The 14,005-nt window shown below is 31.4% G+C and overlaps 1 protein-coding gene and 1 long non-coding RNA gene across 2 annotated transcripts in view; one reads left to right on the forward strand and one right to left on the reverse strand.

The window, feature by feature from the left end:
• The window catches only part of LOC129218171 (hemocytin-like), a 123,144-nt gene that overhangs the window by 14,591 nt on the left and 94,548 nt on the right, over nucleotides 1-14,005 (reverse strand). The window lies entirely within an intron of this gene.
• LOC129234137 (uncharacterized) lies at nucleotides 695-8,697 on the forward strand. Its single transcript, XR_008581529.1, has 3 exons — nucleotides 695-787; nucleotides 4,746-4,798; nucleotides 8,584-8,697. It is a non-coding gene; the product is annotated as an uncharacterized LOC129234137 (long non-coding RNA).

A 14,005-nucleotide genomic window follows, 5' to 3' on the forward strand; every position in this document is an offset into this window, starting at 1 on the left:
TAAAAACATAAGACAGCTGTTAACAATAGAACATAATTAACAAAAATAATTAACAATAAAAATCATCAAAGGCTACCAAACTGTATCCAAACTCAGAAGAAAATCCCCATCATTTAACAAAGTGCTAAACAAATGGGATTAAACGGAAATCATTTTTCTTTAACTGCATATCCAGATAAATAATAATAGTACAGTCAAAATCGTTATGACGAGCCCTCAATCAACGAGAACCGAGATTTAGCTAGGAAATCAGAAAGATTTGGTTGGTGCACACTGTTGAGTCTACGGGAGCCCAACTTGCTTTTAACGAGCAAACCCCGCTTAAAGCGAGCAATACTTTTGCGATTCATAAGTGCTTCTACCTCAACTTTTCCTTAGAAAATTTCTTTCAACATTCTAAAGTCAATCGGAAGTTAATAATGAGTAATAAATCGTGAGAACAAGTAATGACAGTCTTCTTTTTTAATTTATGATAGTAAATAAGCATTTGAAATTTACATCCCAGATAGCATGCTCACTTGCGGCAAGTTTGATTTTTTCTTGATATTATCTTGTTGTGTCAAACTTGACGTGACTGGTTAGCGGCAGACTTTCAGCAAGTTGGGCGGCACCAGCGTAAACTACTCTTGCAAACGCTTGTTTGATGAACACGTATTTCAATCCGGACACCCAGCGCATGCGCGGTAGTACATAGTCTACGGTTCGGCGCCAAACACGGAGAAGCAAGCGAAGCAGGGAGCCATGATGGATTGACGAAGTAAGCTGACGTTGGAACAGCAGAGAAAAGGTATTTATTTGGCAGTTTAATATTTATTCAAATGCTATTTTCTTTAAATTGTAATTCAGAAGAATGCACTGGTGTTTATATTTTTTTACTATCACGATTCACGTCAAAGCATTTCTTTGTAGCGTAGCACATGTTTCAAGCTCAATGTTAAGCTTTTTAAACTTGATGTTTATGAATAATTTTGAATATATGCATACAGGATGGCTTAAATACAGTTGGTAGCAATTTTTATTTGACAGATTTTATCAAACCGCATGTTTTAATTTGATTGACTGTCGATGTCTTCGAAGGCCAAAATAAAGTTTCAAACTCGATCTCAAATATACGTTAGGACTTTTTTTTTTTTTTACGTTATGTTGGCATATTGAATCCTTTCTTTAAATTAAAAGTAAATTACCTCATGCAAATAAAATGAAAATCATTCCTAAAACAAAAGCAAACCAATAAGTATAGTTAATGGGAAATTTTGTTTATCTGCAATTTTGCTAAACTGATAACTTAACACTTGACCGTCTGAGAATGTTCTCTTACATTAAAATTAAGTGGAATGTGATAATGTTACAAAGTAACAGTTTGAATTTTTTTGTACTGTGGTGATATACTACATCAGTCAAGAAAAAAATACCTCTGAAAATCAAAGCATATGATAATACAAGCAATTTTCCAAAATTGATACTCAAACTGTAATGTTTTGTTGTAAGTCGAAAATTATTTTTGGTGTTATTAAATCATAAGGTTCTTGTAATTAACATTTGAAATATTAATTGGGAACTCCGAATATTCTGTGCAGTATTTATTTAATTAATATTCAGCTCATTTTTATTTTTAATATTTTTCACAATTAGTCAAGTGCATGCGGGGCAAAGTGAAATAATTCATTTCGTTTACTTATTCAGTCATTTACCAAATCACTTACGTATTCATCAATTAACTAATTTTTCCTTAATTAAATAATTCACTTATTAATTCACTCGTTCACTTATTTTCTTATGCATTCACTCTCTATTTTCGCGCATTTATTTTCTTTGTATCAATTAATAAATTGATTTATTTATTAGTTTATTGTTTCATTATCTTTACATTTAGTGAATTATTATTTATTTGATCATTATTTTGTTCGAAAAAATTTCTCACAATCAAATAGAAAATATTTCATTTTTAACTTTGTCCCATGAAAAAAACAAAAACGGGAAAAACTTTATACTTTTTCTTGAAGGCTAAATTTTACTGCCAATAATAAAAAATAATGTTTTAACGCAAGTTTTATTTTTTATGTGTAATGTTATTTCTTTATATATTGCAATTTTCAAAACAAATTTCCTATTTCTTCATTTTGAAAAAGCTCAGTCATCTTAACCATTTCGCTTTGCCCCACATTCCCCTACTATTTATTTTGACTTGTATTTTATGTTTTATAATGAAACAGTTCTTGAATCAGGTGTAATTTTTTGTCTGATTAATACTATACGACAAATTCAAATATTTTTATTAGTATAAAATTTAAAAAAAAAAAAAAAAACTGGGCATTCCGATATGTTTTTTTTTTTTTAACAAACATGCCCAGCAAGGCATGTTAAATTTTTTAAGAATTTTGTAGCCCTGACCTATTATTGAATATTTAAATTTGTTAAAATTCTACTTTAACTTTTACTCTTGTTAAACTTATTTAAGGTACCATTGAGTCTCGAAAATCAGATGTAGTTGGGGCTCATGCCTCCTCAGATTACAACATAGCAAAATATTTCAATTTTCAGATGTTAATGAAAATCATTTCATTCTAACTAAAAATGTAGCTAAAAACATTAAGCACCTCAAATAGAGCACAACCCAGAACTTTTAAGACTCTTTTGTATTTTGAATATTCGGTTTGTCTGCTGAATAGGCAGTGTACTGAATACGAACTGGATATTCAGTGTATCACTAAAGCGTTAGTTTTGCTTCAATCTATATATTAAATAAAATTCATAATTTTGTTAATTCATTGCGAATTGTATTCCTCTTTGGTCTTTACCAGAATACCTGGTAAATTTATCCATTTTACCACCCTGGTAGTGCCGACGAGAGGCCATGTCAGCTTAGTCGGAAACTGGCGACCCGTCCTTTGAAGGGGCCCGGCTTGGAATTGCAGTAGACAAATTTAACAAGCTAAATGGGGGGACGGGGCCCGGCGATAAAACCGACAAGTGGCTTGCCTTAACTCACGGCTGCCTTGCACCCTGGATCAATCGTACCTTTTTTTTTGTAAAAACTTCTTGACAGAATAACTACGAATATACTATTTGTTCTTCTCATTGAAAGAATATTTTACATGAAATTAAAATGCAGTAAATTAAATGTATGATCTTTTGTGAAATATTGATTATAATCATTTCAAATGAATGTGTTTTCTTTACCAGTCTTCAATCCCAATTTTCAAAATATTGGTGTATATTTCATTCAGTATAAATTTTGCACAAAGTAAAATACTGCCATTATTGTTATCAGGGACCCTCTGTTTTCTGACAGGAACTTCAAATTTTACCGACTGGTGAAATATGGTTATTCACACTTGGGGGGGGGGGGGGGGGAGAGACTTGTGAACATGGCATGTTTTACATAACATTAATCTTGAAAACATCTCAAATAATAGCAGTCCCAGTACTCTATCTCTTGGACAAATATTTGCAACAATGAGATTTATGTTTCTCAGGTCGAAACTTCTTCCTTTGAGCAGCTGTTTTATGTAATTTCACCGTTTTCTTTTACTTGTGAAAACTATTTTAAATTGCTTAATCAAACTTCATTATTGCAAATCGTTATTTTGTTCTTTAAAATATGATGCATGTCCTGCATTTTTTAATCATGTTCATATGTGTCCCAGGCCTGTTTATATGTTCTCCCCAAAAAGGGCACATGTAAGCAATTAAAGACATTTTTTAAAAAGTTTATGACACAAAGAAAAGGCTACCTATTTAATCTTGGAGATATTTTGGTATTGCGAAATTGATAATATTTTTTTGAAAAAGAAATGTAAAAAATTATTCCCATGTGTCCCTTTTCCCTCCTACAACCGATGAAAAGGAATATTTGGATATTTAAAAACTTGCAATTTTATCTCCAGATTTTCCAAATCATCAGCTAAAATTTGCTGAATATGGGATTTTGACTAATGCCTCCTTTCGGGGCATTCTAATTTTTATAAATGTATGTAGTTTTCTTGTGGCAAAACTTCAAGGAAAATGCAGTGCACATATAATGACATACTTATGTGTTCACTTTTTAATTGTTTTGATTTTGTTCTTGCTTTTGTAATCAAGTATTAATTCTACTTTTTCCTCCTTTTTTCGAAGATATCCTACTTTTCGACACTGAAAATGTTCTATGAGCTCTGTAAATTTCATGCCATCTTTCTAGACATGTTTGTTGCACAGCATGATTTAGATTTGCACTGATTATTGTTAACTATTTTGAGAAGCTGTTTTAGAGAAATGATTTAAAATTTAAAAGCATTTCCTTGAGATCTCTTATACCAAAGAAAAAAGGAAAAACATAACTTTTGTGTTTAACACGAGGCTTGAAATATACCTGTGCAGAATGATTATTCTGATAATTATTGTAGGATTTTTTACCTTTATCGAAACAAAGTTTGCTTGAATAATTTCTTTTTTGCCTGTGAATTGCCAGATGATTTCATATGTTTAATATATGGCTTTATTTCGGAATTCAAATTAAATTGAATATATAGCTTAACTGTAACTTAGTTTAACTTCTAGCAATAACTTGTTTTTATTATATAAAATATTAGCTCCATTAATAATATTTGTCTCCAATTTTAAAATTAGTTATATTTCCATAAAATAATTTTAGTTGACAATTTCAAAATGGTATTCTTGTTTGTTGACTTTACTTTGAGCTATGGTTAAATGTATTAGCAAATATAGCATGTCCTATTGTTTATTCTTATATTTTTTTTTTGTAGCTGCTTGTCAAAGGGTGTATAAGGATATATGGCAGCTGGCATCAAGAAATAATGTGAGTTTTTGAGTACAACATTTTTATTAATAAACTTCATAAATAGGATTTTTTAAAGCTGGGTTGTCAGGTTTTTGACTAGTAACAATCTTTCGCAGTGTAAACTCTTGCACCTCTAGTCAAAAATGTTTACCATATCTTAGTAACCGCAACCTGTCATATTTCCCAAGTTTTATTGAATGGCTTTATATAAAGCATTCAGCAGCAGAATAATTACTTCCCCTCTTATTTGCTTTCAAGGTAAATATTCATTTTCAATTTACTTTTAGGGGTCAAATAGGTGTGCATAGATAATATATAATGTATTTAATGTTTGGCAAAAAACACATAGAGGTAAAAATGATTTTTTTTTAAAATAAGTGCTTTAATTATAAATACTTTTAAGTTAATTGGACTGACTAGATAGTAAATAATTGTGAAAATAACATTAAAAAAGAATATCATGCACTTGTATATGAGGTTAGCTCTTTTTGAAAATCTTATATATACATCGCATTTAGCATGTAAGCTAAATTAATGCATTTCGGCTATATCAAATATATATGCTAGCTTGAATTTTTAAAGAAAAGGGGAGAAAACACAAAAATTTTTGAGTATGCATTGAAAATCTGATTTTAAACTTGTCATTTCATTTTATTTCCTGCCAAGTTTAGACCAATCAATTACCCATTTAAAATTTCAGCAGGATTTATGACAGCTATTGCAAGTTTTTAATTTGTATATTTTTTCAGTAAGCTTTTGTTCGCAAGCAAATTTGAACGATTGGAGTTTTTTAGTTTAAACCGGTATTGTATTTCCGTCATGTTTACAAACCTAAGCTTGTTTGGAAGTAATAAATCCTACAATTTGTGTGGGGAATGCTACAAGTAGGTGTTGACAAGTCAGGATTTTTGCTTTGAGGAAAACTCACCAATTTATGGGGAATGTGAAGGCTGGATTATGCTATTAAACTATCATTTCTAAATTTTACTTAAAACAAAGTATGTCTTCTTTCAATCAAAGATTTTCAACAAACGTGAAATATTCAGTACTAGTGGTACCCGCACGGCTTTGCCCGTAATAGAAAAATTAAAAGATCTTTTGGTTCGCCTGTATATTTATAAATAATGTATGGTGAATTTTCTCGCCAGTTGACTTGTACTCATGTTACGGTTCCACGTTATAATTTTGTATCTCGCCAATTGGCTTGTGCCCATGTTATGGTTCCACGTTATGATAATTTCGTAATTTACTCGTTCATCTTACGAAAATTTTGTTCTAAAAATTGGAATAGAAAAAGAACCACTTCGAATTTTTGAAAAATCGCTTCGAGGTGCACATCCCCATGCTACAAACTAACTTTGCCAAATATCATGAAAACCGGCCGAACGGTCTAGGCGCTATGCAGAGATCCTGACAGACAGATGAACTTTCAGCTTTATTATTAGTAATTTTTTTTTTAAGTTTGCTGATACAGTGAAACCTGTGTAAGTTGACCACCTGCGGTGCATTACTTTAATGGTCAACTTACAGAGTTTGATTTATATGATAAGGGCTAATTCCGTGCGTGAAAAAAGCAGTCAACTTAAGACAGGTGGTAAACTTACAAGGGTGGTCAACTTCACAGGTTTTACTGTACCTACTTTTAGTTATTCTCTTAGGTGTTTTGTTAGGTACTTGGTGCTTGGTTAGGTTCTTTCATACATAATTTTCATCATGTTCACCAACAATTCCATCAATGTTAAACTTAATTTTTATTATTATTTTCATACTTCAGGTGAATTAAATTTTGAACTTCCATATGAGGCAGTGAGATTGCAAAACTCCGTAGCTCTGCAAAAAAAGTTATTTTGCTCCGCATTTCACAGTCGAGCGTTCAAAAGCATGAGGCATGACATAGTGCTTAAAACTGTCTTATTAAGTAAAAAATAATTATTTTTATGCTAGTGTTTAAAATGATTATTCTAACTCAATAATAATTTTAGATAAGTTTTTGAGATTTAAAGTTACTTTTTTGTTCAGTTTTATGCAAAATACCGAGCTGCTCCTCAAATTCACCACAGATCAGGGTTGAGTTTTGGACTGTCTAAAACTGGTTTCGGACAGAACAGGCGTTTTTTACCGTCCAACAATACACTAATCTGTCAAAGTATGCTAAAGCTAAAAGTGTAATCAATTCAACTCATATTTACTGCAATATTAATCATGCATAAATAATAATAAGTTTTAATTAATGAGTATTTGTATTTTCTCTGAAAGGTTCATTAATAAATATTTTACTTAAACAAATTGCCCATAACTCTATTATGCAAAAACTTCCTCAGTAACAGTTGGTAGAGTTACGAAAAGAAATTCACTGCACTACCAAGACAACTAGTTTCAGTTCCATTTATAACTCAGAAAAATGTTATTAAATGTAATTTTTTGGTGGGGAAAAAAAAAGAATATTTTTTAATGGTTTTTGCGTTCAAGTTTTACATGATATTTTAAATTTTTTTTACGATAGATTGTTACGATAGATAGTATAAAGAATAATAAATTGATTAAATACATTCACTAAAATTTTAAAACATGTGCATTTTTTTTTTAAATTCATATTTTAATATAATATACATTCTGTAACTATTTATTGCATTTCAGTCAATTATTAAACTATATTTTGAACACTTTCTTTTGCACACGTGCATAAATGCCAAAAAGTTTGGTTACTATTATGAAACAAAAAAAAAATGCGTACAATTTGGAATGTTTAATGATGAATTCAACTTCTATGTAACTAGATTAGAATTAGCTGTATCATTCAGTTACGTATATTTTTATACTTGAATGTTCACCATTGAATGAATATTCAATATAAAACATAACTTTGGTGCATTTTGTTCTGTTTTTGATATTTTCTCACAAAATAGTTTCTCAAAAAATGTAGTTTTGGACAGGACAGTAAAAACCGTGCTTTTTACTGTTGTGTCCAAAATCTTGCCAACCCTGCTACAGATGCTTGTCAAATTGTTTCTCCAAGGTTGGCAACCCTAACCCTGGAAGGTGCTGCTGTACAGCATGACTTTAAAAAAAATCAATGTTAGTCCACTTAGGATGTTATCTTTAAAGTCATTTTATTCAAAACTTGCATATGTCCACTTACATCCCTTCGCTTCTCACTGCTTCATATGATGTACTTCTAAAAGAAACTTCGCACTGTTTATATATGCTATCATCTGAAAAATTATATTTTGGTACTGGGATTTTAAACTATTCATATTAGCCGAGACTTGTTCATTCTATTAGAAGGCTTAATCTGCTTTGCGCCCAGAGTTTAGGGATCTGTAAATCAGTTCCTGATCTTGTAAAAATGATCGCTTATGTTAATGCCACAGGACCATAATGTTTTAACGGGTCTAGTTTGCATTTCAGTGCTGGCGATTATTTTTGCATTAAATAGTTTTGAGAATACAAGGCTAATTTTTCTTTTAAAACATGTTTCAAAAGTGAAAACGTCTCCAAAAGTAATAAAACTTACCAGCAAAGATTCTTCATCATTTTTAATAGAAGAAAAAACAGAAATTGTGTGGTAACAAAAACTCTCCATTGAAAAAAGATTTGAAAATAAATGCAAATATAACATTAAAAATATATTTCTCTTTAAGTTAACATTAGCAATTGGTGGTTTTCAAGTAGCCCCTTTAATGCAAGTAGGGTTCATAACTGGGGAACTATAGTTTATGCCTGTATTTAAGACTACTTTTAGCAGAATTCCTTAATGAAAGTAAAACTAATAATTTTTCTACAATGCTTTTTTTTTATTTTAGGACACAAAGAAATGAAGAAAAGTGTGAAGAATTGATGTATTATAATATTCTGTAAATACTGTTGGACAATTTGTTTGTAATTATTGTTAATAAACAGTCTGTATTGATTTATTATAACTGTCTTTTTAAATTTATTTTGTGTTTGCTGAGGATAGGGTTACCACAAAACTGAACAGTCTCTGTTGAGTAAAAGTTTATTTAATTGATGCTTGTGCCATATATTTATATCATAGAAAAAAAAAGTCCAAAAAATAATTTACTAGTAATTTATTCTCCATATAATTTAGTTTGAATTGTACAATTTAACAAGTATATTTTATTAAAATAATAGCAAAAATTAACATTTCTGGAGAAGTCTACTGTATCAATGCAGTGTTATTCAGTACAACTTGTACAATTTGACTTATACCTTACTTCCTGTGCTCAAATTTGTTAGAAGGTCGCTATGAGACCGTGAACTAAATGCCAGTTCAATATCCAAAAACAAATAAATTTATTTAATAATAATATAATGTTACGTTGAATTTGGGATTTGTTTTGTGTTCATCTGCTTGATAATCAACAGTTCTTCATAAAATTAGATGAATGTATGATCACACATTAGCAAACTTTTTACGCCTGAATCAGATCCTACATAGTAAATAATAAAGTAAAAAAAAAAGTCTTCAAATTTACTTGCAAATTGGGATTAAGTTTACCTGTATATAATTAACATTGTATTTACAGCATTCAATGAATGCATGAGAATTTTTGTTAAAGAAAAATGAAATGCCCTATGCAAATTTTAATTGGTAAATAAAGCTAGTACAGTGAAACCTGTATAAGTTGACCACCTGTGGTGCATTACTTTCGTTGTCAACTTAAACAAGTGTCAACTTACAAAGGTAGATTTATATGATAAGGACCAATTCCATGCCTGAAAAAAGCGGTCAACTTCACAGGTTTTACTGTATTACATTGTGTAAATTGGGATATAAAATTTTGAAAAGGTTTTAATCCTTTATTAAAAAACAAGTGAGAATTTGTTTAGAGAAAAACTTTTATAAAATTAGCAGTTGTTTAGCTTTGCGTTATAATTTCTGCAAATTTTCTGAAAACAAAAGTTTTGTTGTATCAAATTTTCGTGAATCAGATCAAAGGTACTGTTAACTTATTGCAAACTATTACAAACTTCTCTTGGATGCATAACATAAATATTCATTGTTTAATTTAATTACATTTTTATAGTGTAAAATATTTTTCTACAGTTATTGCTAAAACTAAAATAATTGTTTACTAGAAATACTAATTTTGAGACCTGATTTTTTTTAAAGGAGTGCAGTATTATAAATTCAAATTTTTAATATAAAGTTTGTTCGATTACAAATATTTCTGCAATGAATACAATAAAAGAATGCTCTAGTTTGCAGTGGGTTCACAATACTTTTTGTTTCAAAAAATGGCTACTTATTCACTAATTTGTGGAAAATTTGGTACAACAAACTTTTCTATTAGTTTGCAGAAAATTTTCAGAATTTGATGCACCCAAGCAAATTTGCAATGAACCTGCAACAGTTTGATATGACTTACAGGACAAACTTGCTGCAAGTTCAGTTCGTGGGGACTACAAGGCTTGCATCAGACTTGCAGACTTGTCACATCCATTTTGATGCAAGTTTGCAGAATTGCAAAGCAAGTTTGCTGCAAGCAAAAAAATGCTATGCAGATTTGATATGAACTGGTAGCAAATTTGATATGACAAAGCTCAGTTTGAAGCAAACTTGTCACAGCAAAGCTTCAGTTGCTTTGAACTTGCAGCAAGTTTGATACCACAAAAATGACTTTCCCACTGGTTTGCAACGAACTTGCAGCAAACTTGATAAGACTTGCAGGACAAACTTGCTGCAAGTTCACTTCGTGGGGAAAGCAAGGCTTGCATAAGCTTGCATCTCGTTTGCATCTGACTTGCAGACTTGTCTCATCCAATTTGATGCAAGTTTGCAGAATTGCAAAGCAAATTTGTTGCAAGTTTGCTGCAAGCAAAAAATGCTATCTGGGATAATTGTTCACGCCATGTTATCACTTCTGTAGTATACTTCCGAGGGTATTGAAGCTCAAATTCAAGCAAATGCTGAAAAAAAAATAAGTAAAACTAACTATAAGTGTGAAGAATTTGAAGTTCGACAAGTCTCAACACACCCAATGGCTTTTGAGGTGCAGAAAAATTTCGAACTTTTCGAAGTCCAGGTGCAAATGACCATCTTTTTTTGGGTGATAAGTACAAGAGAGAAAAAACACACAAGAAAGATAACAACAAGACAGTTCATATCAAATCTGCCATCTTCTTTGATGCTGAAAAGAAAAAAAAAGTAAGGTACTGTTTGACCACGGATTGTATGGAATTGGCAGACATCCAGTTAAGGCGATTCCATCTGAATGAGGGGAAAAATAAAAATTTTATGTGCGTATTCCGCTCATTTGAATGAGACTCTGCTTAATTTAGAGGCTAACATACATCTGCAAAAGCTGACATCCCTGAAAACTAATAGATGCTTCCATTTCCGCGTGTAAACCGGATGTTTGCCTTTCCATACAACCCGTGGTTAGACAGTATTTTCTCGTGTACAATCTGCAGATTATCTGTTAAAAAAGTGTAAAGTTAAAGAAGTACAGATTATATGCTGCTGTGGATTATCTGGGATTTTTTTTCTCAACAACAACACATTGAACCTCAACGTTTACAACAGGATTCATCAATAGAGACTGTTTCCTCTGTCTGTATGTTGTTTATTTTACATAGCTTGAATGTTTCTCTTATGCAATTCAGGCGAAAATAAACAACATACAGTTATGAATGAAGCTTCCATTTGCACAAGATTAGACCGTTTGCTCCTTTGTCTCGACTTTTTGTCTTGCAATTAGGGCACTATAATCACGATTTCAAGAAGAAATTATTTTTTAGATTAATTTTGATTTTACCTTAAAAGTTATTATTTCTACAGGTTTTTAATTTAGTTGCTAAAAAAGTTTAGTTGCTGTTAAATCAAAAACTTCATTTTTGCAACATCTTATTATGCGCTGATTATACGAAGTTTCTTTTTCTTCAGGATGATTTTAGGACCTGCAGATTATATGCCGAGCAGATACCTGGTTATTTGTAGGAATAAAGTTATTTTATCCATTTGGGTTCATTAAAATTCTTCAAGAACTTTTTCTTTTATCTTCTTCAAATTGATACAAGATTACTAAAATACTGTTATATTTTCTTTACTAATAATAAAGCTCAAAGTCTCTCTGTCTAGATGTTTGTGACGCACATAGCGCCTAGATCGTTTGGCAGATTTTCATGAAATTTGGCACAAAGTTAGTTTGTAGCATGGGGGTGTGCACCTCCAAGCGATTTTTCGAAAATTCGATTTTGTTCTGTTTCTATTTCAATTTTAAGAACATTCTCCGGAGCAAAATTATCATAAGATGGACGAGTAAATTATGAAAATAGCATGACGTGGAATGGCAGAGCGAATGAACATAGCCAATTGGCGAGAAATTCGTCAGCCATTATTTGTAAATATACAGGCAAACAGAATGACCTTTTAATTTTCAACTATGGGCAAAGCCTTGCAGGTACCACTAGTTATAAATAATTTAAATTAAAAATGAGTTCTGAATCCACGAAGTGCACTCCAAGCAAGCATTAACGATGGGAAAAATGGCGCACAGATTTGAAACTTGATTGGATGGTTTGGTTCACACATTGGCAACTTTTGTGAGCACTAAATAGCCAAAAAAGAATTTGGCTACTAGTCTGTGATATGAGCCGCTCAGAAGCCAATGCGGTTAAGTCCAAAACACAAAAATTGAGAAAAGTAATGTTTTTTGATACATTAGTTTTTAAAATTCTTGGTTTATTAATTTAATTGGAAAAGTGTATAAAGTCTTTTTTCAAGGTGTAAACTTTGCAAAAAAACAAGATATGTACAGGATGTGTAAATAAAAACGTAAGTATTTATTGAAAGAATGACAGCATCGTAAAAATTTTAGGACTTATACCTTTTGGCAGCTGAAAAATATAAGAAATTTATGTAAAAAGAATAAAATAGCATTTATTGGGTCATAAGTTTTATGTTTATTCATCATAACAAAAATTATCTTCTTCCGAGTTATTTAAATGTAAATCTTGATCTCCACGTGTTGTCCTTAATGTCCTGTAAAAGTCGTGTTTAATTGGAGGTATAGACTTTAATAAACATATGATGTCTTTTTTTGTTTCTCTTGAAATTGTTCTGCTATTAGGATATAATATAGGTTGAGTTATATATTTTAAATTTACTGGCCTACCTTTTTTTATATCAATTAACATGAAAGGTATCAATCTCGTCAAAATTATGTTTGAACTTAATGCTGCTTGGGTTTGACCTTTCCAATTTCATCCATCTCATATTAAACCAATTGACTGTTAGTCTACTTGCTGATTTTTTTCTGTTGGTAACAGCTTCTTCCAATGGTTTTGTGGAAAGAAATTCTTGTGGATTCATTTCTATAACTGTGAAAGGGTTCTTTCTTTTACAATAGAAAGGTCTGAATTTAAGTATCTGCGTCTGGGATTATGACTTGTATAATGACTTGAAATAGCAGGAAAGGAACTTATATGTTTTCTTACATGGGAGTCATCTAGTTACCTGGAATATGTTGCCCCCAGTGGGCCTTCAGATCTTCCTTTGAACAGCACTTATATAGTTGCCCGTTACTTATTTGATATGTTTCTACACTGTAAAAAGGATTCAGAAACGTTCGTGGAAAATAATGGGCAGCTGATGTGCCCAATTTCTTCCAGTGACATATCTTGGAAAAATCAGGAACGCTTTCCGCTAAAAGTCAGTAACCTTTCTGAAATAAACCTTGAAACTGTATGAAGACGTGCGAAATCTACCCAGTTAAAGACAGTCATGTCTCTAGAACCTTCTAGAAAAATTAAGTAGGTTTAGTGCAATTGATTAGAACCTTACTAATTTAAAAAGAAGGCTCCATAAAAATCAGAGCGACCACGGCTATGCAAGACGGAACCAAGCATATCTCTTGCCTGCAATTCCTGCCTTGCAAAGCTGTAGCTATCCATTGACATTTTCGCTCTCATTGGGAGCTTAGTCAATCTGGACAGTCCGTAAGCAACTTTAGGCCGATACACTTAATAAACACGCTCATTCAATCTTTAACCTAGTTGCTAAAAATATTTTCCACAACAGTGAAAAGTCTGCACGCATGCAACTTGTAGCTATTCAGGAACCTTTTTTGTGATGATACTTGTTTTTAGGGGGAAATAGGTGAAAACGTGTGAAATCCCGAGACGTTCCACGGAAATAACCAGTAACGTTTCGGAATTTTTTTACAATGTATAAAATATTTTTAGCAAACACCAACATCTTGGCCGTTAAGTCTAATAAAA

Source organism: Uloborus diversus, chromosome 1 (genome assembly GCF_026930045.1).
Source record: "Uloborus diversus isolate 005 chromosome 1, Udiv.v.3.1, whole genome shotgun sequence".
Lineage (NCBI taxonomy): Eukaryota > Metazoa > Arthropoda > Arachnida > Araneae > Uloboridae > Uloborus > Uloborus diversus.